Source organism: Camelus bactrianus, chromosome X (genome assembly GCF_048773025.1).
Source record: "Camelus bactrianus isolate YW-2024 breed Bactrian camel chromosome X, ASM4877302v1, whole genome shotgun sequence".
Lineage (NCBI taxonomy): Eukaryota > Metazoa > Chordata > Mammalia > Artiodactyla > Camelidae > Camelus > Camelus bactrianus.
The window spans coordinates 75175691-75201746 of record NC_133575.1 but is presented as its reverse complement, the minus strand read 5'-3'; the positions used below and the strand labels follow the sequence as shown (position 1 = coordinate 75201746).

General features: G+C 37.0%; 1 long non-coding RNA gene and 2 other non-coding genes across 4 annotated transcripts in view; 2 read left to right on the top strand and 1 right to left on the bottom strand.

The window, feature by feature from the left end:
• LOC141576355 (uncharacterized) overlaps window positions 1–26056 on the bottom strand; it is a 309969-nt gene that overhangs the window by 133202 nt on the left and 150711 nt on the right. The window lies entirely within an intron of this gene.
• LOC123615701 (U6 spliceosomal RNA) lies at window positions 2395–2501 on the top strand. The gene has a single exon (XR_006723377.1). It is a non-coding gene; the product is annotated as a U6 spliceosomal RNA (small nuclear RNA).
• LOC123615703 (U6 spliceosomal RNA) lies at window positions 15099–15201 on the top strand. Its single transcript, XR_006723379.1, has one exon. It is a non-coding gene; the product is annotated as a U6 spliceosomal RNA (small nuclear RNA).

Genomic DNA, 26056 nt, shown 5'->3' with positions numbered 1-26056 from the left:
AAATTTTATACTTTATTTCCATCATATCACTTTTCTATATAGCCAACCTACAAGAGAAGATGGGAGGAAAGGGTATTCAGTTGAAAATTATTCAAGAAAGCTCCATTTCTTTCAGCCACTTGAGGGAGGGATACTAGCAAGCTTTAATTGTGTGAACTTAAAAAATATCTGCATGACTTCTGCAGCAATCTAGAAAATGAAGAAGATATTCATTAAATTTCTTATACAAATTATAATATTTACAGAGACTTCAGTATAGCTTAGTCATTATGGTTACAAACTTTGGAATCTGACAAGTTCAAATCTATGAACAAATTTTTGAGTTACTGTCCTCACCTGTAAAGTTGGGGTAGAATTGGACCTGCCTTTTGGGGAGGGTATAGCTCAGTGGTAGAGTGTGTGCTTAGCATGCATGAGGTCCTGGGTTCAATCCCCAGCACCATCATTAAAATAAATAAATAAACAAACCTAATTACCACCCCCCCCAACAAGAATGGGACTTGCCTCATAGGATTATTAGGATAATTCAATGAGATAATATATATAAAATGTACTTAATAGAGGGAGACACATAATAAATGCTCACTTAAAAGCAGTTTTATAGTCTCTTAAAAAAACACTTTTTTATTCTTTAGCCTAATTCCCTAATCATGAGATCAAACCTGGACACCAGAATTGCAAAACAGGCAGTGCTTTGCAATTTGGGGGTGGGAAAAAAGCAGAGAAAATGCTTTGCTCTAGATTCCCCAGGAAGGGGCCCAATGATTCCTCATTTGGCCAACATTTCTGCTTTTTTTTCAATCCCAATGAAAGTGGATTACACAGCCAACTGAAGTAGAGAGTGAATGATAGCGCAGAATAGAGTTCCCCCATCCCCAGCTGCATTCAGGGAACATTATTTTCTCTGTGCAGAGGAGAAACATTTAGCATTATATTCAATGAATTATCTATGACCGTTTATAAATTGACCTTGGAAGATTTAAAAAAATGCTTATCCCCAAATTTGGCTGTGAAAATATAGAGTGGATATAGCTACAATTGAAGCCACTTCATTTGAGTTTACCACAGCTCAAGCAACTCTTCCTGGCTGGCGGCTAAACCAGTTGCTGCATCTCAGGGGCCAGAGATCCAGGCTCGGGTCATCATCCTCAGCTAAGGTGAAGCTGATGCCCAGTGGCTGTCTAAAGCTACTGCTCAGCAGCCAAATGAAAAGGAACCAGCATAAGCAAACAAAGGACAAAACTTGAAGTTTTCTGAGTAACATTCCAAGATGTCAGTCTCTAAGCCAGGTCAGCAAACTCTCTGAACTGTGGGAAGTTTTTTCTTGAAAAAACTCCCAAGTATTATCTCCAAAGTTCCAAGGGCTGGCATAGCCAGTGGCACCTGTAACTAACAAGGACCCATCATTCAAGGGGTACCACAGACCTACTCTGACCCCTTTGGGTGCCAGAATGTTAACTGCAATTATCATTTTAGAAACCTCCTTCTTTTTAAAATTTTTTATTTTATTTTTAATAGAGGTACTGGAGATTGAACCCAGGACCTCCTGCATACTAAGCATGCGCTCTACCACTGGGCTATACCCCACCCACCCTGAAACCTCACCCTGAAACCTTTCTTAGTATCTGACTGACTTCTTCTGAAAGACAAGAAAAATTATATTTGCATAAGTCTATATCCTATGAAGAGTCTACTTTTCTTTCCTGAACTAATTCTGAAATTATTCCCCTACACAGACAGCAAGTCAATACAGCCCAGTAGATCAGGGCTGCAGGGATCAGATCCCAATTCAGCACTTACAAGGCATATGACATTGAGCAAGTTGCCTTGGTTTAAAAATCTGTAAAATAAATATAATGACATCCAATGAAATACCTACTTCATAAGGTTATTGTGACAAGTAATATATAACTTGATAAAGTGCCTGGCCCATAACTCTGCTTAATACATATTGGCTCTTTTTATTATTTTAAAATTATGTTTTACTTGATCCCAACCAGATCCCCTCTTCTGTTAACCAGCTCCGCATCATTCCTTGTTTCGGGCAGAATCCTACTGCAGTCCCTGTTGGCTACAATCACCAGAGAACTCTATCTTTATGTACGATTGCTCAAAAGTTAGGATCTTCATTAACTCTTTCCACCACTCTGGCCACTGATGTCACCATTAGCTAGTGCACACAGATGCATATATTGCTGGACCTTAAGGTGGTGATGTGGCTCCCCTCCAATCAGCACTCTGAAGAAAAAAAAAAAGCCTGCTGCTGTCCAGAAAAACCTTTTCTCTCTCTTATCTCCAGGCTAAACTGAAAGAGGAGTTTTATAGTTTTCCCTGTCTTTGGCTGTATGCCACCCAAAAGCATTCATCCATTACTAAATTAAAAATGACTTCATGGTGCTCAATTCGGCCACACATATAGTATAATTGGAATGATTCAGAGAAGATTAACATGGCCTATGCACAAGGATGACATACCAATTCATGAAGCATTTCATAATTTTAAAACAGGCACTTTCATATATTGTGCTGAAAGTGAAAATGGTAAAATCCCTATAACAGCGAATCCAGCAATATCTTCCAAAGTTGCAAATGTCTTTACCCCTTGATCTGGCAATTTCAAGTCTAGAAATCTATCCTTCACATATACTTTCACACATATGAAATGAAGTATTTACAATGCAGACAGACAAAAATGAGGATGTTCTCTAGGTACTGATAATAGAAAAATACTCAAAATACATAATTAAAAAACACTGTTTCAAGATATGGAACAGTGGTATACCTGAGTTTAACTTGTAGAAGAAGGGGGCATGAGAATACATATTCATCTTTGCTTGCATTTGCATGAAAAAACAGAATAAACTAATGAAGATGATTATCTATAGCAGAGATAGAGAATTATAGCTAGTAGGCCGGCTGCCTATTTTTATAAAGTTTTGTTGGAACACAGCCAAACCATTTGTTTCTGTATTGTCTGCGGCTGCTTTTCCACTGCAATGACAGAACGAGTAATTGCAATAGAGACCACATGGCTTGCATACCTAAAATATTTATTACTTGGGCTTTTACAGAAAGCTTGCCAACTCTCGACTATAGAGTAGAGGGAATGGAGAGGAACAGGGCTGGAAGCAAGACTTCTCAATGTACCTTCTCTCTTATATGGCTTTGGTTTTTGAACTTTTGACTGAATGTATTGCCTTTTTATAAAAACAAACTTCAAACAAAATCAATGAAATTTTGTTTGAATCCTCTGGGTAGGAAGCAGACAGCAATAATCCTGGAACAGGGATTTGGGTTTGGGCTTCAAACAGCCCTATTTATTTCTTAACAACTATTTGTGAAATGAAAAAAATCATCAACTGATAAAATTGATTTTAGAAGGAAAAATTACATTATGGTTACTCCCTGTGTTGCACTCTCAAAAATCACCCACATACACAGTGGCCACAAGTGTTCTTCTTTGGCTGCTTCATACACATCTATGAAGCCTACTAAGTGTTGCTATTATGATTAGACACGTTGACTCAAATACATATTGAGTTCTTACTATGTGTTTCATACTGGTTTTAGTGCTTTATATACATTACCTCATTTAACCCTCATAATATCCCAAATTTGTAACCTCAGCCTTCTTTCCTGAACTCCAGACTCATATAGCCAAGTGTGTACTCAACTTCTCCCCTTAGATGCCTAACAGACATCTCAAACTCAATTCCCACCACATTCAACTGCTGGCCTTTCTCCTCACGCATGCACCTGCTTTCTCCATCCCATTGGACAGCAATTCCATCCTTCCAGTTGCTCAGGCTGAAATACTCAGGGTCTTCCTCTAATCTGTCTCTTCCTCTCACAGGGCATATCTTATCCCTTGCCTATAAAAGAATCTAGAATCTGACAATTTCTCACCATATCCACCATTACCACTCTGTTCTGATGTTCTGGGCCACCACCATCTCGTACCTAGCCTTTTCACTGATTTCCTTCTTTCTCCTCTTGCCCCTTTACAATGTGTTTCTAACACAGAAGCCAAACTTATCCCTTTAAATGTAAGGTTGATCATGTCACTCCTCTTCTCAGTACCCACATGTCCCGCTTTTCCATTCCAAGTAAAGGCCATTATTCATCTGAAGCCTACCCCAACCATCCAACTTAAAGAAAAATTCTCTCCTCCACACTCTTAACCCAGCACTACCCATCCCCTTACCCTGTTCTGTGATTTATTTTTCCATATCATTTTCATCTTTTAACCCTACATCACTTCCTTATTTATGTCTTTTTGTTTATTATCTGTGCAAGTGGTAAAAAGTAGGCTCTCAAATATTTGTTAAATTAACCTACTGTACAGCACAGGGAACTATATTCAATTTCTTGTAATAACATATAATGGAAAAGAATCTGAAAAGAAAAAAAAAATATATATACGTATATGAATAACTGAATCACTTTGCTGTACACCTGAAACTAACATTATAAATCAACTACACTTCAATAAAAATCTTTAAAAGATATCTGTTAAATTCATTAGCAATTTTGGGGGATGAAGGTATTATTTCTTCCTCCATTGTACAGAAGAAGAAAGGGCTTAGACAGGTTAACTGATTTGCTCAGAAAATTACTCAAGGACAAGGCCAGGAATTAAACCCAGGTACCTCAGACCCTAAAGTTCATAGTCTTAACCACCCAACAGCTTCATGCAATCTGTCGTACAGTGCAGGCCATGCTAACCTGTGTGTATATTGCTCAGGCACAAGGGTAGTTGCCAAGAAGGATCAGCAGTTGTCATGGAACTTGAATATAGCTCTCCAGAGAATAAAGCAAGCAAGTTGGAAAAGCACAAGGGTGATAAAATGGTGCCATTCACGTTGACAGTTTCTGATCTATCCTTACCTGGATAATGGGGAAAAGGCATACTTGAAGGGTTTTACCATCAACCTACATTTTCTTCTTCACTTATTCTGCACAATCGTGTTAATGATACTTAGGCCAAGTCAAATGAAACATTTCCAACTGCCTGAGTTACCGAGTCATTTCATGAGTAAATATCCATTAACGTTTCATTCCAAGGCATGGCAGGAGTGTTTAGGAAGAGTCCTCTGGGCCAAAGAACCCCCAGGAAGTGGAAACCTTTGTTAAAATGTGAATTGAGACTAAGCCTTCAGCACCTCCCCTTCAGGTGGGCTGTGACTTCAAAGGCAGCCTAAGGGGCAGAGAGTGTAAGGAAAAATTCACAAAGTTTCCACAGAATTTCCATGACCTAGTAATTCTGCTCCCTTACAAATGCCTGCTAAATGTTTTATGTTGCTTACTGAAAGCATTTAGAGGATGGTGACACTCAGAATATGCTTATAGTGCAGCTCCTTCTGGGATAGGGAGCTGCTGGGCTCTGGGGGAATTTGCCCTTGCCAGTTCCATGTAATTTACCATTGTCTGTTCAGTGCCCTGTGGGAGTAAACTAGGCCAGAGCCTTTAAAACTGGGTCCCAGGGCCCCTCAGGAGCTTACTAAATTCTGCATAATATTTTACAGGTGAAATTAAGACTACAGATCCTTTTGTAAAAGTGCTGATTTTTTAAAATAACTGCTTGTGATTGCTGATTCTGTATCCAGTCATTCCCTCACCTCAAAATTATAGCCTTTTCTTTTCTCTGTAGTAAAAAAGCAAGAGAATACAGTGGCTTAGAAAACTTAACTCTAGAGCTAGAATGACCAGATTCAAATCCTGAATCAGTTATTTACTGTGTGTTCTTGAGCTGGTGAGGCAACCTCATTATTCTGTTCACTCATTGGTAAAATGCGCTATTTTGAGAACTCAGTGGGATTAAATTCCCATTTAATGTTGTCAATGTACATAAGTGTTTAGTATTAAAATGTTTAGCATGATGCTGACACATAGTACAATTATTTTTATATGCTCTCAAGTATGAGGCTCTGTGACCAAGACAGTGCACTTGGAGGCAGCATGTTACCAAACTTATGTCCAGCTGCTCGCCGCTCAAAAATTAATACCAAGAGGCAATTGTTGGTAGAAAGCAAAGGTTCTTTCTATCAGCATGCCAACAATCTGGGGAGAAGGTAGACTCATGTCCCCCAAAAACCGACTCCAAAGATTCTGCTCAGCCATAAAAGATTTTAAAGGGAAAAGGGGAAGTAATCTCAGTTAATCACTGAGATAGGGGGGTCAGAGTCATCGCCATCCCCCACTGCGTGCAAGCTTGTTGACTCCTCGTGATCCTGTTCACACAGTTTGTTTCAGAGAATACTAAGGGGGAAGTTAGGGAAGAGATCTGGTCACCTATTAATTACTTATTCATTTTTACTTCTTTGATCTACAGAAAGAACCAACAGATTGGGCAAGGGATTATGAGATCAAAAAATTTAAAAGGTGTGCTTGGGTCAGAGATGAGTAGAGCATTGGGGTGCCTGGTTCAAGGTTACTTACGATATAGCTCCACTAAAAAGAGACAAGACAAAGGGATTTCCTGATGAGGCTGGTTTCCTACAAAGAGCTGTTTAAAATCAGGCCTGGCTCTGGAATCCCAGCTTTGCCACAGACCACTGTGTAACTTTAAGTTAAGCAACTTAATTTCCTCCCATCAAAATTTTTTCATCATGAAATGAAAGGATTGAGTTAAGGTAATTTCTAAAGTTTCCTCCAGTTCTAACATTGAATAATGTTCTATAATATTCTATAATAAGGGCCAATCCAGAAAAAAAGTTATAATGTAGTTTACCACTCTAGGCCTAAAATATATTTTACTTCATCAGGACTACTGTGGAAAGAAAAATTTCATTATAAAACATATAAGATCTTTTCCAAATTTTACTCCCTTAATGATTTGCCTTCTTACTTCAGGTTACACCATCCTCCTTGAAATGGCTCATTTTTCACAAACCAGCATGCATTTTGTTTCATGACAATTCTCTTCATAAAAAGATGCATTATCAATTTTACCACTCATTTCTTTGAAAAAATAGAAGTGTTTGAGTTGGAAAACAAGTGAATGTATCTTATATTGTCTCATGGGAATAAAGAACTTCTCACAGTGCTTGAGAAGAAACCAAAGTTGGGTTGAGGCACTGCTCATTTCACTTAGTGAAAGTAACCTGATCCAACTAGAGACAGAAATGGGGAGAAGATTGCCCTTCTGTGTAGACTGAAATGTCCAAATTATTCAGGACTGGTCAGCTTTAAGAATGAAAAACTTGCAGAGAAAACTCTGATTTGAAAAGATACATGCACCTCAGTGTTCACAGAAGCACTATTTACAACAGCCAAGACATGGAAGCAACCTAAATGTCCATCGACAGACAACTGGATAAAGAAGTTGTGGTATATTTATACAATGGGATATTACTCAGCTATGCAATAGAATAAAATAATGCCATTTGAAACAACATGGATGGAGATTATCATTCTAAGTCAGACAGAAAAAGACAAATATCATGATATCACTTACATGTGAAATCTTAAAAAAAAAGATACATATAAACTTATTTACAAAACACAGACAGACTCACAGACATAGAAAACAAACATGGTTACAAAGGTGGAAAGGAGGGATAGAGGGATAAATTGGGAGTTTGGAATTAACAGATGCACACTACTATACATAAAATAAATAACAAGGTCCTAATGCATACCACAGAGAACTACATTCAATATCTTGTAATAGCCTATAATGAAAAAGAATATATATATATATATATATATATATATATATATATATATATATATATATATATATATAACTAAATCACTGTGCTATACACCAGAAACTAACACAACATTGTAAATCAATTACACTTCTAAAAAAAAAAAAACCAAACAAACAAACAACTCTGTATTGGTTAGCTTTGCTGTGGTAACAAATGACCCAAGAACCTCAGTGATTTCTAATGATGAAGGTTTATTTCTTGCTTGTTTTACATGTTAGCTGCGGGCTGGCAGCAAGGCTTGTGCTGCTACACGTGACTTCTTCCTTCTGGGATCCAGGCTGAGAAGCAGCCTCCAATCTGATCCCACTACTGTTATGACAGAGGGGAGGCAAGAGAGCTTATAAAACCACATGATAGCTCTTTAGAGCTTTTCCTTAGGCATGGCATACTGTCAGTTGTGCTCATATTTGTTTAGTCAAAGCAAATAATATGGCCAAACCAGCTGTCAATGGGGCAAGGAAGCATACCTCCTTCCCAGAAAGGTACTGCAAGTCATATGGAAACCAGCAAGGATACTAACTCCTCTTACAAGGAAGGGGCCAGGGAGTAATTATGTTACTGTGCCCGATGCACAGTGAGACCAAACAAACTGAAACGTCAGAGTTTGCAGCAGAGAAAGGTTTATTGCATGGCCAAGCAAGGAGAATAGATGGCTTGGGCTCCAAAACCCTCGAACTCCCTGAAGCAGTTTTTAGCAAAGCATTCTTAAAGGCCAGGTGAGGGAGGGGCGTCCCAGGGCATGGGACCAGCTCGCGCATGATTCTCTGACTGGTTGATGGTGCTCAATCCTTAGGCACCAGAAGGTCTGGGGCTACATGCTTATGGTCATGAAGTAGTTAATTTCTTCCATTTTGGTGGTGGTTTTAGCATGTGTAAAACAACTCAGGAAATGTGCATCAGATATTATAACCTAGGTATACAGTACCCCCATAGGGTCCTGTTCTGTTACAATTAGGAATAATGATACTACCACCATCTGCTTTCTGAGTCAGAAATGTTTATTCTTCTTTCTTCCACACGTAAAATATACTCATAAATCTAGTTTATGCCTTCTCTTTGCTAGCCTGGTAAACCCCATGAGGACAAGGCCATGTCCATCTTAATAATGTGTCCTCAACACTGTGCTTGCAACATAGTAGGTGCTCAAAAATATGACTTAACTAATGAATGTAGGAATAAATGGAATGAATGGCGTATTTCCTTTTTGGCCAGAAGGATACAGGGAAAGTGTCCATGAATTGGTGACAGGCTCCATAAAGCTGAAACGGAGCTTAGAAGTGGATTTAATGACCTGGCCCTCCCGAAAGGTACTAGGTTTTTCTTTGAGCTGACATGGCTGTGTTCTGTAGACCTGGAGAGAAATCAATTTGATTAAAATGAAGCTTATTCTTTGTAGTGATATTTAGAGCTGATTAATGATTGAACTCCTCTCATCAGAAACGTAATGCCCCAAAGTTCTTTCCTACATTGCAAATAAGTTTCCATGTTAGCCGGCTGACATCTTGACAAACCCAGAAGACAGAAAACTTTCTGGGCCAGTGGCCCCCTCGTTAAATTTCAGTACCCACCCACTAACAAAGAAATCTTTGAAATTAGTACATGAGAGTTTTCTGTGGTGATGGCTTGATACTATTTTATCCACAAGATTAAAACAAACTGTCATTATTTCCAGAGAAACACTGTCTTTGCTATACCTTGAATTTTAAGGCATTTTCCTCCCACTTTTTTCGAGCCTTTGCATATGTATTAATCATCAACATATCCAAGGAGGCAGGAATCATTATCTCCTTTGTACCGATGATAATGCCAAGGGAGACAAAATGACTTGCTGACAGCAGAGTGAGTCAGCGAGTCAGCAGCTGAGTCAGAAACAAAGTCCCGGTTTCCTAATTAGCAGGCCGGCAGTCTTGCTGCCCAGACTTCTGGCTTCAGCTCCTGTCCCCTGGCACTGTTGGGACAGCTTGGATAGGTGATATTGTTATTCTGCATTGTTGCAGCTCCGGTGGGTCCCTTCTGCCTCAGTGTATTTGCTGATTATAATTACATATTAGCAATCCTGAAAACTAGCAAAAGAGAGGGTGGGAATGAAGTCATGCAGATGCATATTCATATAATCATTTGCCATGTCATTATAGCTCCTTTGAGCACACAAGCTCTGAAGGCAGCGCATAGCCAGAGCACGTAGCCTGAAAAGCCAGCGTGTGAGGGCAAGGAAAACAGACAGCTCCAAAATGGTAGTGCATTTCCTTCCACTCTGCCCACTTTAAAGAAAAAAAATTTTTTTAACTTTTCTCTCTCTTTATACATAAGGACAGTTGAAACACAAAGAAAGTTGCTCTTGGCCATTTTGACCAAGCTAGAAGTGCGCTCTTCCTATTAGGATGCTATAATAAATTCATTCCCATTTTCACCCCTTGGCTGTTCAATCCTGAATGAAGGAAGGAAAATTTGTAGTGGAAAATTGGAGGCTCTTTTTGCAATCTTATTACACAGCAGAAAAATGAGTGTTACATGTTTCCACCATCATCAATATCCTTCTCTCTACTGGATCTTTCCTGCCAATAATTAAACATGTGTTATTTCAAAAACAGGAAGGAAGAAAGAAAGGAAGGAAGGGGGGAAGGAATGAAGGAACAAAGGAACAAACGAACTTATTTTTTTTTAATTCTTATTTTTTATTGAAATGTAGTCGATAGGAAGGAACTATCTTGACCCCACTTCCTACCCCAACTATGCCTAATTTTTCTCTTTCATTTTACAGAAAAACTCCTCAAAAATGTTAACTATACCAACCATTTCCAGTTTTTCATTTTATCTTGAGCCCTGTCAAGCAGGCTTTGCTACGATCTGTTCATTAAATTGGTTGTGTCACGGTTACTAATAAGCTCCACATTGCAAAATTCAGTGACTGATCAATACTCAGTGCCACTCATCTTCATTGACTTTTCTGCAGCGTTTGACACAGTTGGTGGTCCACCCACCTCTAAATACCATTTTTCAATTCATTTCCGGTACATCTTACATTTTTAATTTTCTTCCTACCTCACTGCCCACTCCTCAGTCTCCTTTGCTTACTTTTTCTTATCACGCAGATCATAAAACACTGAAGTGCTAAAGGGTTCAGTATTTGGTTCTCTTCTCCCCTCTAAAGTCATGTCTTTAAAAATGTTCTCCCAGGTGAGTTATCTCCAGCCCAGACATCTCCTCTGGTATTCAGGCTAATACAATCAGCTGCATATTCTATGCCTGCACCTGGATATTTAATAGACAATCTCAAACTTAACATATTCAAATCCAATGTCCTGATAAACTCCCCTAAACTTGCTCTTTCAGAAGGAATAAACTGGGAGTTCGAGACTTGCAAATATTAACTAGTACATATAAAACAGATAAATAACAAGTTTCCAGGGGACTATATTCAATATCTTGTAATAACCTATAATGAAAAAGAATATGAAAAGGAATATATACATTTGTACACATACGACTAAAACATGCTGTACAACAGAAACTGACACATTGTAAACTGATTATACTTCAATTTAAAAAAAAGAAAAAAAAAGTCTTCTTCATTTCAGTTAATTGCAATGCCATTCTTCCAGTTTCTTAGACCATATCCTTTGAGTCATTTTGACTTTTTCTTTTACACCCTAAATCCAAATCCATCAGCAAGCAAATCCTTTCAGCTCCACCTTCAGAATATAGTATATCCAGAATCTTACCATCTTTCATCACCTCCACACCACTGTTAGAGCAGGCAGATAGCCAGATATGAACAGAGAAAGGGGGCCACAGGCCAAATAGTAGGAATTGGGCAAAAAGGAGGGGCACAGGCCAAATACAGGAAACCTCACATCATGTAAGCACCAGGGGTCCCTGGGCAGAGAAAGAAAAGCAAGAATCTCTAGATTGAGAAGAAATCACACATTTTGGGGTAACAAGTGTCCTAGAGGCTGATAAAGAAAGGTAGAAGAAGGCAGGAATCTCCAGTGTCCAAAGGTAAGCTTTTGCTCATTACGTCCTCACTTCAATAAAATTAGTGCCCATCATGCACTGACACCATGACACTTCTGATCCAGGCTAAATAAGGACAAAAATCCCTACTCCCCTCAGGAAGGTGGAACTGGGATGAAAGTCAGGGAATATGACCCCAAACCTTTCCCTCCCCAATGACTATTCCACCCATTCAATTTTACACTCTATGTAACAAACTTACCAAAGAAACTCAAAGCAGCCACTCACCTGAGCTTGCCTGCTCTTCCCTTGAGAGTGTACTATCCAACCCTTAATAAATCCTCACTTTACTTTCTTAACCTCCATGTCTTGTCTCTGAATTCTTTCTGGGATGGGACAAGAACCTGGACACTGGCTACATCTATCGGCAACACCACCAGTACTCTGCTCCTTCATTATTGCTATAGCATCCTGACTGATCTTCCTGCTTCCGCCCCTGTTTCCTTCCAGTCTCTTCTGAGCAAAGCAGTAAGAACAACCCTGTCAAAACTGAAGCCAGCTCATGTCATGGCCCATGCTCCAGAGTCTTCCAGTGAAAAAGGAGGAAATTTTTTAACATTTTGAAAGCCTTCTAATACCCCAAGGAAAAGCCAAAGTAAATTGATACAGGGTCTAGTCTAGCCTCCTGTTAGCTATCTGATATCACTTCCTACTACTCTCCCCACCGCCCACTCTACTCCAACTGTTCTGAAAAATGTGCACCAGGTATGGATCAGCCCAATGGCTTTGCACTTATTATTTTCTCTACCTGGGAAACTCTTCATCCAAATATCTATGCAATTCACTCTCATACTCCATCCATGTCTTTATTCAGCAGTTAATTTCTCACAATGGAATATGGCTCATCTATAAAAAAGAATGAAATATTGCCATTTTCAGCAACACGGATGGACCTAGAGAATATTGTAATCAGTGAATTAAGTCAGACAGAGAAAGACAAACATTATGTGATATCACTTATATGTGGAATCTAAAAAATAATACAATTGAATCTATACACAAAACAGAAACAGACTGACAGAAAAAAACAAACTTATGGTTACCAATGGGGAAAGGCAGGGAGGGAGAAATTAGGAGTTTGGGATTAGTAGATACACACTACTATATATAAACTAAACAAGGCCCTACTATATAGCACAGAAAACTATATTCAATATCTTGTAATAACCTATAATGAAAAAGAATATGAAAAAATATGTATGTATAACTAAATTACTTTGCTGTACACCTGAAACTAACACAACATTGTAAATTGATTATACTTCAATTACAAAAAATAGTTAACCTCTCAGTGAGGCCTTCTCTGGCCACCTGATATAAAATTTTTTAATTTACATTTTCCTTTGTACTTATAACCACCTAGAGTATTACATATTTTAATTTTATGTTATTTTCTGCTCGCTCCACTTGTCTCAGAGAGAGGGAGCTATTGTTTCCTTTTGTTTACTGCTGGCACATAAAACTTTATTCACATTAGTGAACGAGTGACTGGATGAATGAATGAATTTGGGGGTAATAATAAATGAATATTTTACGTAGGTAGCAATTAGCTCCTGCTGAATAATGAACCACTCCCAAAGTTAGTGGTTTAAAACAACCACCATTTATTTAGCTCATGGTTTTACAGATCAACAATTTTGTCTGAGCTCAAGCTAGGTAGTCTTTCTGGTCTTGGCTGGGCTAGCTAGTACATTTTAGTCAGCTGCAAGTCAGCCTGGTAGTTTTCCTTCTTAGATTTAGCTCGCTGTCAGCAAAGAGAACATTGGCAACTAGGCCACATGTCCATCATCAGAGAAAGTTAATCTGAACTGTTCATGTGAGACCAGGACAGGGTTCTGAGAGAGAGCAGAAGTGCCCAAGGCCTCTTAAGACCTAGGCCAGGAACAAGAACAACATCATTTTAGCCACATTCTATTGATCAAAGAAAGTATGAGAATAGCCCAGATTCAAGGGGTGGGTAAATAAAATCCTCCTCTTAATGGAAGGAGTTATGAAGTCACATTGCCAAGGGGCAGGGATACAGGGAGGGGAGTGGTTTCAGCCATTTTTGCAAACAATCTAAAACTGCAGGCTAGAAAGGGAAGATCAGAAATCCTGTCCAGAGAGCTTTCTGGAATAGAAACAGATGACCAACTCTCCTGAGTGTGTCAGCCTAAAACAAGAATTAGTAATTTCTTAGTATCCATGAATCTTTCAATGAGATCAATCTTTTTTTTTTTTAAGTTGAAGTATAATCAGTTTACAATGTGTCAATTTCTGGTGTACAGTATAATGTTTCAGTCATACATATACATACATATATTCCTTTTCATATTCTTTTTCATTATAGGCTATTACAAGATAGTGAATATAGTTCCCTGTGCTATACAGGAGGACCTTGTTGTTTATCTGTTTTATATATAGTAGTTAGTTTAAGCAATCTACTTAAAAAATCTTCCAGTTTTTACATCATTTATGACTCAGGCTCAATATTGTGAAGCAACATAATAAAATAGAGTAAGAACGGTGATTTTTAACAATGAGTATTCCATTTTTAGATTCATCTCTTTATGCACACATTTATGTGGGAGACAATTCTCCATAGGTCTCTCATGTTTCTACCAGTCTCCTGAGCACGACTGGTTTTTGTTCCAGAACATCTTTTCAAGTATATTTATATGGCGTTGAAAGATAAAGATACTGACTCCTTCCAGAGCAAAGAGCAGGTTTGTTTACTCTCCAGTGTAATAAAGATAATATCTCCTTCTAGGGCAAAGGTCAGTCAGGTTTGGTTACAGCCCATTGTAAAAAGATTCTGGTTCACTGAACTCAGTGTTCTTCAGCTGTGACATAAACCCACTATATGTGCAGAATTCACCTAGGACCCCTCCACATTGCCCTCATGGAACTTGAGGACAAGGGGAACTGATGTGAGGATGAAGATCATACTGGCTACTGTGCTCTGAAAAATAAAGTCCTTTGAATCTGACCCAGCAGCCTTTTTGTTTTCTGCCAGTATCCATGAAATGTAGCAAGCTAACTGGTTAGCTTACAGCTATGGTAAAAACCCAGAACCTTCACTGTTCTTAATTTTTTAAGAAATAATTTGCATCACTTAAATAATTATACCTGTACCATTTAAAACATATGCGCACACACCAGGTTGTTTATGACGATGGTAAACATAAAAATATCATGACTTTTCCTTGACTCTCTACAGCATCATCTATTATGGTTTGACTATTTACGGGAACAATCATCTTACATGAACGTGAACTGCTCTAGATTTTTCTGCATGTAGTCTGCACTCCAAAATAATGTGTACTTTTTAAAAATCACAAAAGTTACACAAAAGTAAAAAAAAAACTTCTTTTAAAATAAATGCCATTTCCACTTCAGCAGTACACATACTAAAGCTAATATGATACGAGGAAGATTAGCAAGGTCTGTACTCAAGGATGATATGAAAATTCATGAAATGTTTCATATTTAGGGGAAGAAAAGGAATACTAGAATGCTCATGTAATATAAATAAATATATAAAATAATAAATATATGATGTAATATAAAAGAAGGCAAGAATAAAAAGAAAAAGGGAGATGAAAGAGCTGGGTTAAATATAAAACTAATAATAATACAATGGTAGCTAAAAGCCAAACTTTAATGCAACTGATAACCTAATTAAAAGACTAAAGTTGTCAAAGTGGATTAAAACTTGTATGTTCCTTAAGTAGAAACCAAGGGGCACATATATTAAATATAAGGACATAGATGTTTAAAAGTAAAAAAGATGGTGAGAGACATATCATGTAAGTAGAAATCAAAAGAAAGCAGGTATGGCTATAATATGATACAAAAGATTTTATGGCAAGGAACATTACTGGAGAAGTAAATGGGCATTGCATAATAGTAAAAATCCAATCCAAAACCCCACTTGGATGACATTCTGCAAATACCTGACCAGTACTCCTTGTAACTGTCAAGTTCATCAGAAACAAGCCTGAGACACTGTCATAGCCAGAAGGAGTCTAAAGAGACAGGATAAGCAAATGCAGTGTGGTGCCCTGGGTGGGATGCTGAAACAGAAAAAGTACATCAGAGGAAAAGTAAGGAAATGTGAATAAAGTACAGAGTTTAGTCCATAATAAGGAATCAATATAGGTTCATTGCTTATAACAAATGTATCATAAGATTTTAATAATAGGGCATCCTGGATGGGGTAAACTCCCAATAATATCTTCCCAATTTTTCTATTAGTTTAAATGATTCTAAAAGGAAAATTTTATTGAAAAAATATATAACGTAAATAACTCAGATCTAGTGTTTAAAAAAAAACTCCTAAAAATTCATACAGTAAAAGCAGACAGTCCAAAAGAAAAATGAACAAAATACTTGAATATATACTCACAAACAGGATATTCAAGTAGGGAAAAATATGAAAATGTGCCCTATCTCATTAGCCCTTCAGGTTATGTAAACCAAAATCATAATATAATATTATCCACCCAAGAGAATGATTAAAATGAATAATACAAAGTAACTAACTGTTCCTAAGGGTTAGAGCAACTGGAACTTTCATACATTGCTGTAAGTGTGTAAACTGGCACATCACTTTGGAAAGTGTTTACTAAAGTTGAATATACCATCAAAAATGCTTACATACACTCACCAAAAGACACATATGAGAATGTTCACAACAACACAACTTGGAATAACTCCAAATTGGAAGCAGCCCTTTGATTCTGATTTTCAGAGCACCCAACTTTGGTTAGAGAATCTGCCTGACTTACTTTGGTCCTGATACTACTTCCTGTTCGCAATCTATGTTTAACCCTGGATTTTCATTAAAGTGGCTGTGAACTCAGCCTAAAAACTTCCCCTTTAGACAAATGAACAGTTCTTCAAAGGATTATCAGGGGACTCCTTTGAGATAAACCAGAGGAATCAGAGGAGGTAGCTTGAGGTACTGCTGTAAGAAAGGTTCAGGAGATTTCTTCAACTAAGTAGAAAATCAGCACCATCGATGATGTCAGAAGTGAAGACAAAAATACAAATCTTCTTTACTTTAGAGAACCTTTGTGCACGGCTAGGAACAGAAGCTGATCATTTGCTTCCACACTTCAGGCACTGTTTCAAAAAGAGCAACAACAATAATACAAATCTAACACCACATAATGAAATAACAAAACATCATGTTTTCACTTCGGATACACTTGGCGATAATTCCTTCAAGTAACAAATGATGAATGCAGATGAATCATTTGAATTTGTAATGACATGGTAAACACTAAAGAGCACTAAATTTACGGGAAGGCTCTATGGGACTTAACGTGGGGACAAAAATGGAAAGAGGAAAAGTTCTCCAGTGTCTGCTACAGTGTCTGACATAGAGTAGGTGATAAGAAATATGTGTTAATAAAAGAGGACTGGAAGAATCTTGTATGTGTTTGTAAAAGGAGTGAAGAAGCAGCATCTGATGAAAGTTCTCTTTTTATGAATAGGCTGCTCACAGCAACTGACAGTTAGTCTCTTCAAGGTACATTCCTTTGAAAAGAAGAACCAAACATGTATAAAATGGTGCCCTGCTTACTCTCCAAAGAATGATTAAAAACAAACTCCCCCTTTTCAAGATGTAATTATGGATAACTGTCAAACACGTTTGCAACAATTATAATTTATAATTCATATTTAATTGTTAATGTTAAATTAGTGGAAGTTGCTATTTAAAATAAAAGCAAAAAGTTTGTTAGGGCTTTGAATGAATTTCTTCCTCCTCAGAAAATGTGTCACTGAAAAAGGTCAAATTTAATATTGACCAGTAAATAATGAATGTTCTTTTGCTTTCAGAGACTATAACAATGGATTTATCTGAAAATATAGATTGAGAATATATTAACCCCATCTTTTTTAGATCCATAGAATAATTTGGCAGGAGAATTACTCATTTTCTTCTTACTTGTATTACCAAATTAATTAATCATCTGAAAAATAAGTATGCTTATTTGTTCCTCTGGTTGACCATATTCATTAGAAATATACATGCCAAAAGGAATTTTCTTCCAGAAAGTATATTTATATTGCACTCAGTGACACAATGTTTAGCTGGTAATTTTATTTTATGCATGTATTATTCTTTAATTGCAACTCAAATATGCATTATATCCATTGTCAATAGGTAGCAATTATTTGTCCACCAAGTTTATTGGAGAAGCATTTAAAATGCAAAAGAAATTAAATCATAAATTCATCTGTTTCCCTAGAACCCAATGAACTATAAAAATATTGCAAGGTTTGCAGAAAGTCTGCCAGACATCAACACTTAGAATCAAGCTCGACATTTCTGTCCTTTAATCATTAAATTTCTGGCCATGCATTTCATATGGTATATTCAGTGAGTCATTGTGAAGTATCAAGCCAAATCTAAAATCTGTAATAGTCTTCTGAAGTGAAGAAAATCCAATCTCCCATGGAAAAGAACAAAATAGGATGCCCCCAAAATAGATAAAAGAAAAAGAGCCCGTAATACAGACTGTAATTAATTTGGAGCTCTGCCAAGTTTAGTGAAAGAATTGATAGGAAAATATCAAAAATCTGAAAGTAAAGGTAAGTACAATAGATTGGGCTTTATTCTAAAGGATATGGTGAATAATTTAATTTCAAAAGAAAAAATGTATGGATTAGGGTTGCAAATTATGATTCTATCTTTCTATCATTAACTCCTTTTTATGTAAAACAAATAATAATTTGGAAGGAAAGACATACTATGGGAATTCAATCTAATATTCACATTAAGAAAATTCTTTATATTTAAATTATAGTTATTTGTTTCCTTCTATATTAATATAGGATTTTTCCATCAAAATCTAGGTTTATTTGGTTGTGCTAAGATCATTAACAATCAAAAAAGTGAATGTGCTTAGTAACTAAATACGTTGGAAAGCACTTTTTCTCCTAGATTGTAATCTATTGCTGATGTAATTAAATGTCATTGATTGAAATCATGTCAAGCCACTTGACAATCCTGTGAGGAAAATAAGCCTAATTTCGAATCAAACTTCCTCCAGGAAAGAAAATGTTCTTTTGTGTGAGGTAAGAGTTAAAAAAAAATTTAATGTGAGTTAATTTCCATTCCTTCCCCTTAAAATAGTAGCAGTTACCATAACTACCACCACCACTACAGAAACAAGAAAGGTAAGTAGACGTTGATCCCTCTGTTGTGGCTAAGGTGGGTGTTATGTGCTTACTTAAGCAATTCCTAGACTTGGAAGATAGTCTTCATGTAGATGTACCCACAAAGGGTTTGAGAAGGGCCCCCAGTAGGTCACCATGAAAGAGCAGCTCTTATGGGCAACCATATGTAATTTTCATTTCCCCAGCTTAAGCATAAGCTTTAATGAAGATACGCAAAATGGAAATGTCTAGAGAAGGAGGTTTCTGCTTTGGCAAAGTGTATCATTCAGTGACAAGGAACAAGATAAATTTGCTATACCAAAAAAAAAAAAAAAAAAGAAAGAAAAAGAAAGAAAAGTAGAATAATGTCTAAGACTTAAAACAACTATTAGACTTCTGTTGTTAAATTAATGCAGTCTATTTTATATTTTAAAGCTCCATCTGTGTCAAATAATGAAAGATGAACGATACAGAATGGGGAAGAGCAGTGATCTTGAGCTAGAAAGTCAAAACATGGCTAATAAATCAATAGTCTTTTTTTTCCTTGTGCGTCATCTCAAATTGCACACTGAGTCATAGCAGCTGGGCTATGATCCAAATCAGATAGTCAGACAGTCCAAAACACCAGATCAACAGATTTCTGAACCAGTATTATTCATCATATAGACACAGTCATTAGACCAATGAGACATGAAGCTTGTATTTACAGAATGAAAAAAAGTTCCAGATGAAAACTGGAAGAATTCAATATGACTCACAGATGTTTTGCTTATTTGATACACATCTGGATATTTGGAAACATCCAAATGATTAACTATATCCTTTAGTTTCCTTGCAACTGTTCTGTGTCATATAAACAGTCTTTGAGCCTTCCTTAAGTTCAGACATTCCCTATAATTCACAAATATTATGCATGTATATATGTGCATACATATAAAGCAGTTAAACAGGGAGCAATACCTTCCTAGGTGACATTTTGCACTGTCTGGAGAATTTTTTTGTATATATATATATATATACATATATATATATATATATATGTATATATATATTTTTTTTTTAACTGAAGTATAGTCAGTTTACAATGTCATGTCAATTTCTGGTGTACAGCATAATGCTTCAGTTATACATGAATATACATATATTTGTTTTCATATCCTTTTTTGCCATAAGTTACTAAAAGATATTGAATATAGTTGCTTGTGCTATACAGTATAAACTTGTCATTTATCTTTTCTATATATATTAGTTAGTATCCGCAAATCTCAAACTCCCAATTTAGACCTTCCCACCTGCTTCCACCCCTGGTAACCATTAGTTTGTTTTCTTTTTTTTTTTTTCATAAGTTTGTTTTCTATGTCTGTGAGTTTGTTTCTGTTTTGTAAATAAGTTTGTTTGTCTATCTCTCTTTTATTCTTACATTCGACGTATAAGTGATATCATATGGTATTTTTCTTTCTCTTTCTGGCTTACTTCACTTAGAATGACATTCTCCAGGTCCATCCATGTTGCTGCAAATAGCATTATTTTGTTATTTTTTATGGCTGAGTAGTATTCCATTGTATAAATATACCACAACTTCTTTATCCAGTCATCTGTCAATGGACATTTAGGTTGTTTCCTTGTCTTGGCTATTGTGAATAGTGCTGCTATGAACATTGAGGTGCAGGTGTCTTTTTGAATTAAGGTTCCCTCTGGATATATGCCTTGGCATTTTAATTGACATACTTGGAGTATGCTACTGGGTTCGAGTGGTATAGGGATTTAGGGATGCTGCTAAATATCCTACAAATGCACAGGACTGCTCCCCACGACAAAGAATATCAGCTGAGGAGCTAGTTGTTTTAAATTAATTGGTCATTCTATATCCAGATGTTTTCAGATTACAAATCAAAGTGCAAACAATGGAGAGCTGTTGTCTGGTAGTCCCACTATTAAACTAAACAATTGGAAAGAACCAGCTATATCAAAGGTCAGGTTGTGCCTTGGTGTGCTAGAATCAACTGGTACTGGCTTGAGACGATAGTTAAATTTTCAGGAATTTTGCAAGCCTATTGATGTCACATTGCTATCCTGAAATTGTCCATGCTGAGAGTATTCACATGGGGGAAATCAGCAAACACTACAACCAGGACTTTGTCCACACCCCGCAGGGAGGTAGTTGTCAATTGTTTGCCAGCACACCACTGGTTAGGATACAGAGCACTGGTGACATTGTAATATTATCTACCATCTACTTAAATCTGTGAAAAACAATTTTTACACAGCCAAATTTAAAATATTATTTATCACAGGGAGCTATATTCAATTTCTTGTAGTAAGCTATATTGGAAAAAATCTGGAAAAAATATATGTATGTATATGTACAACTAAATTGCTTTGCTCTACACGTGAAACTGATGTTATTAATCGACTACATTGCAATAAAAAAGAATTAAAAAAAATACTTCTGAACAACAAAAGTAAAATAAATTATCAGTATTTTAAGATAATCTATTCTAACTATGCTTTATATTTACATATAAAACATCAAAGAATTCCCTTTGACAATGCCAACCTCCAATTATACCACAAACCCTAACAGAAGCTTTAATTGACCACTTTTTGCAAAATGAGGCTAATGGAAATATTCTGTACTTTATTAGCCAAAGGCTAACTGTATAAATGCATAACATTAATTGACATGATCAGCGACTTGAAAAAGTGAAAATACATTTTAGTTTAGAAAAAAAAGATTATTCTTAAAAAGCTCAAAGTTGACAGATTCAAGATATAAATGAGGCTTTGATGTAGCTAAATTAATTTTCTCCCTAAAGGAAAGGTCAGCAGCATTAGAATACAAATTTTACTCCAGAAATTAAAGTTCCAGTTATCTTGGTTTCAGGATGAATAGAGGCAACTCATAACTTTCTCTCCTGATTTGTCATATTAGCTTCTTTTGTTTCAAGCAGATATTAATTTCCAAATCTCACAACACATCTGTGAAATAGCAAGGCATCAGTATTTAAACAGATAGTTAGTTTCAGATGTCTTTTTGAGAACTTGTTGCCGAGCAGCCACTTGATCAGATAGCCCATTTTTGAGCAGAAAATATTTTGGTTTTTTTCTGATTAACTTGGCACTTCAAAATGGAGAGAGCAGTTGTGTAATAACCTTCATTATTCTAATAGAATGTGAAATAAAAAGGATTATCTTCAACAGCCTAACTTTTCCCTGCTCAAGATTAAAATTTCAAAATGTCAGTTGAAAGAACAAAGGTGCTACATAACTTCTAAACTGAATAATTTTAACCTTAACCACTACCCACAAAACAGTGAACACTTGTGTATATCAGTCCTTAAAATATGTGATAAACAACTATATATGTCATCAACAACTTCTGGCAATCTTAGTGACAACATAGCAAATCCACTTTATTCTGTGGCTTTCCTTCTGTTAGCTGTAACAATCAATCTCAACATAGCTATGACATCTCTTGGATCCTAAACTGAATTCTGCACACAGAAGATCAAAGGTTGGTCCAATTAAGTCACTGCTACCACAGATGCTCAATGGTAATCCCTAGGAAGTAGGCAAAGGGATTAAATATTTCTGCATTTCTCTACAACTGAAGTTCTACTGTGGTTAATTCTATTGCCTACCATAAAGGAAGGGTAACTGATAACAAAATTAGAAGTCAAGGAAGAAGAAAATCAGTCAGCAGTATAGTACAGTGGTTAGGAGTTTGGATTTGAATATTACATCTGCATTAATTTGAATATTATCTTTACCCCATATCTAAGATGCCACTCATTTCAAGACGCACCATTATTTTATGTACCACTAAGAAACAAAGAAAGAAAATGGGCAACTATACTTGCAGGGGGCCAAAGACTTTAAAGATGTACCAGAGATGTTAAAATATGTTTCTCAGAGGTTGAGATCAATTAAAGTGATAGAGTACAAGTACATGGAACTCAACTCCCCTCAAAAACACATCAAAAATACATCTACCTGTGGAACAATTCCCACTGAAAACTAACTAGAAACTGGTGGAGAGACGCCTATATAACCAAAGCTGTAAGAAAGATATACACATAATCGCATAGGAAGGGAAAAAAAGCAATCAGGTCAGGACTTGTGCCACTGGGAGGGGACTCAGAGGGAAAGGGAGAACACATGGGTTAAGTGAGCAGGCTGAGCCACAGACTGGGCGTTTCAGTCCTGGAGTTCTACTCAGAGGAGACAATCCTGCTTGGCTTAGGGCTGCTATGACTAACAAGAGGGCTGTGGGAAGTCTGGACTCTGATTCTGAAGGGTGCATGCACACTGGCTTGCTCCTGAGGCAGGATGGAGAGGGCAGATTGAAGGCTACTCTAGTGGCTGCTATATTTCCCAAAACTACCCTGGCATGCACTGCAGCCTGAGCCCAGCAAACACATCAGCCCCACTACTCCATGTCTCAGCTCGGCACTAGAGCAAGGACTATTACAACCGAAAAGAGAGCTCAACTATGGGATGTAGTGGTGACTCAGACCTGGGGCAGAATCTGGGTGGGGTGGAGTTGGCCACCATTGGCACGTACTCAGGCAGCACATCAGAAGCATCCTGGAACTCTGATGGCACCCAGGCTACACACTGAGAGCCCACACAGGTGATGCCCACCCTGCAGTGCACTCCACAACAAGGTAGGGGTAGTGGAGGCTGGGGGTAGTGATAGGCTGTGAGGGACAAAGAAGACTCGGACCTGAGGATATATCTGAGCAGGGTGAGGACAAGACTGCTGGCACCTGAACAGGTGGCACATCAGAGGAAGTTCAGACCCCTGCCTGTGACTGACTTGCTGCAGCCCATGCCCCATCACAAGGTGAGAGCCTTCACAAGCTCCTATTGCTTCAAAACTACTCCCCTCTGGGGCAAGGGTACTGGTGCTGAGAGAGGGAAAACACACTCAAAGGGAACAGAGCCAGCTTGGACCTGACCTGCAGAGCTTCTGATTCAAGCAACTTGGGATCTAACCCCCACCCTCAAAAGGGTGGTGATGGCCACTGAGCAGAGAAGTCTCACTTCACACCCAGCTCAAGCCATAGCCCCACCATCTCCAGCCACACCTACTACACCAGTGTGAGAGCAGCCAGCACACCTTGAGGACAGACATGACTTGGGCCCAAATCAAATCTAGCTCTCCAAACAAAGGCACTGGGAACAAAGCATTCTGTATAGGGGTGCTTACACATAAGGTCACCTCTTTAAGACTTCAGTAGAGGCAGAGAAGGTGAAGCAAAATGAGAAGACATTGGTCTCAATTGAAAGAACAAGTAAAATCCACTGAAAAAATAATGAAACAGAAATAAACAAATTGCCAGCTAAAAAATTCAAAGCATAAGTCATAATAACGCTAACTGAATTAGGGAAAATAATAGATGGACACAGCAAGAATTTTAACAGGGAACTAGAAAATATTAAAAAGACTTAGTCAGAAATGAAGAATTCAATAACTGAAATTTAAAAACACGCTAAAAGGAATAAATATCAGACTAAGTGATACAGAAGAACACATAAGTGATCCAGAAGATTGAATAAGGGAAATCACCCAATCAGAATAGCAGAAAGAAAACAAATTTTTCAAATGAAAACAGGTCAAGAGATCTCTGTGATAATATTAAGCATATGCATTATAAGTGCCCCAGAAGAAGAAGAGAGAGACAGAAGGGGATAAAAAACGTATTTGAGGAAATTGTGGGTGAAAATTTCCCAAACCAGAAAATGAAAACAGATATCGGGTAGAGGAAGCACAGAGAGTTCCAAACAGGATGAACCCAAACAGACTCACACCAAGATACACTGTAATTTACTTTTAACACCTTTATTATGGTATAATTCCTGTACAGTAAACTATACATATTTCAGATGTACAATTTGATGAATTTTGATGGATGTATACACCAATGAAACCACCACCACAATCAAGATAGTCAGCATTTTCATCATTCCTCAAGAGGTCAAATTTTGAATTCCTAATTTATCCCTTTATACCCTCTTTACCCCCTGGTAACCATAAGTTTGTTCTCTGGCTATGAGTTTGTTTCTGTTTTGTAGATAAGTTTATTTGAGGATACATCATAATTTAAATGGCAAACGTTAAAGATGAAGAGAGAATTCTGAAGGCAGCAAAATAAAAACAAAGAGTCATATACAAGGGAATCTCAATAAGACTATCAGCTGACTTCTCTACAGAAATTTTACAGGACAGAATGGAGGAGCATGATGTATTCAAAGTGCTGAAAGGGAAAAACCTACAACCTAGGATACTCTACCCAGCAAGATCATCATTTAGAATAGAAGGAGAGAAAAATAACCTTACAGACAAGCAAAAACTAAAAGAGTTCATCAATACTAAACCTGCTCTAAACCTGCTAGGCCACAAAACAAGTCTCAACAAATTTAAGATGATAGAAATTATACCAAGAATTGTTTCCTACCATAACAGTATAACACTAGAAATCAATTACAGAAAGAAAAATGGGAAAAGCACAAAGGCATGGAGACTAAACAAAATGCTACAAAACAACAACAACAACAACAACAATGGATCAATGAAGAAATCAAAGAGGAAATCAGAAAATACCTCATAACAAATGAAAATGGAAACAGAGCTTTCCAAAATCAATGGGATGCAGCAAAAGCAGTTCTAAGAGGGAAGATTATAGTGATACAGGGCTATCTCAAGGTATAAGAAAAACCTCAAATAAACAACCTAACCTACCATTTAACTGAATTATAAAAAGAAGAATAAACAAAGCCCAAAGTCAGCAGAAGAAAGGAAATAATAAAGGACAGAGATAAAATAAATTAAATGGAAATAAAAAAAATAGTTGGGAAGATTAATAAAACCCACAGCTGTTTTTTTTTTTTTTTGAAAAGATAAACAAAATTGATAAACCTTTAGCTGGGGTCACCAGGAAGAAGAGAGAGAACTAAAATAAACAAAACAAGAAACGAAAGAAGAGAAATAACAACTGATACCACAGAGATATGAAAAATCATAAAAGAATACTATGAACACTTAAATGCCATCAAATTGGACAACCTAGAAGAAGTGGACAAATTTCTAGAAACATACAACCTCCCAAGATTGAATCAGAGAGAAATAGACAATTTGAACAGACTGATCACTAGTAGTGAAATTTAATATGTAA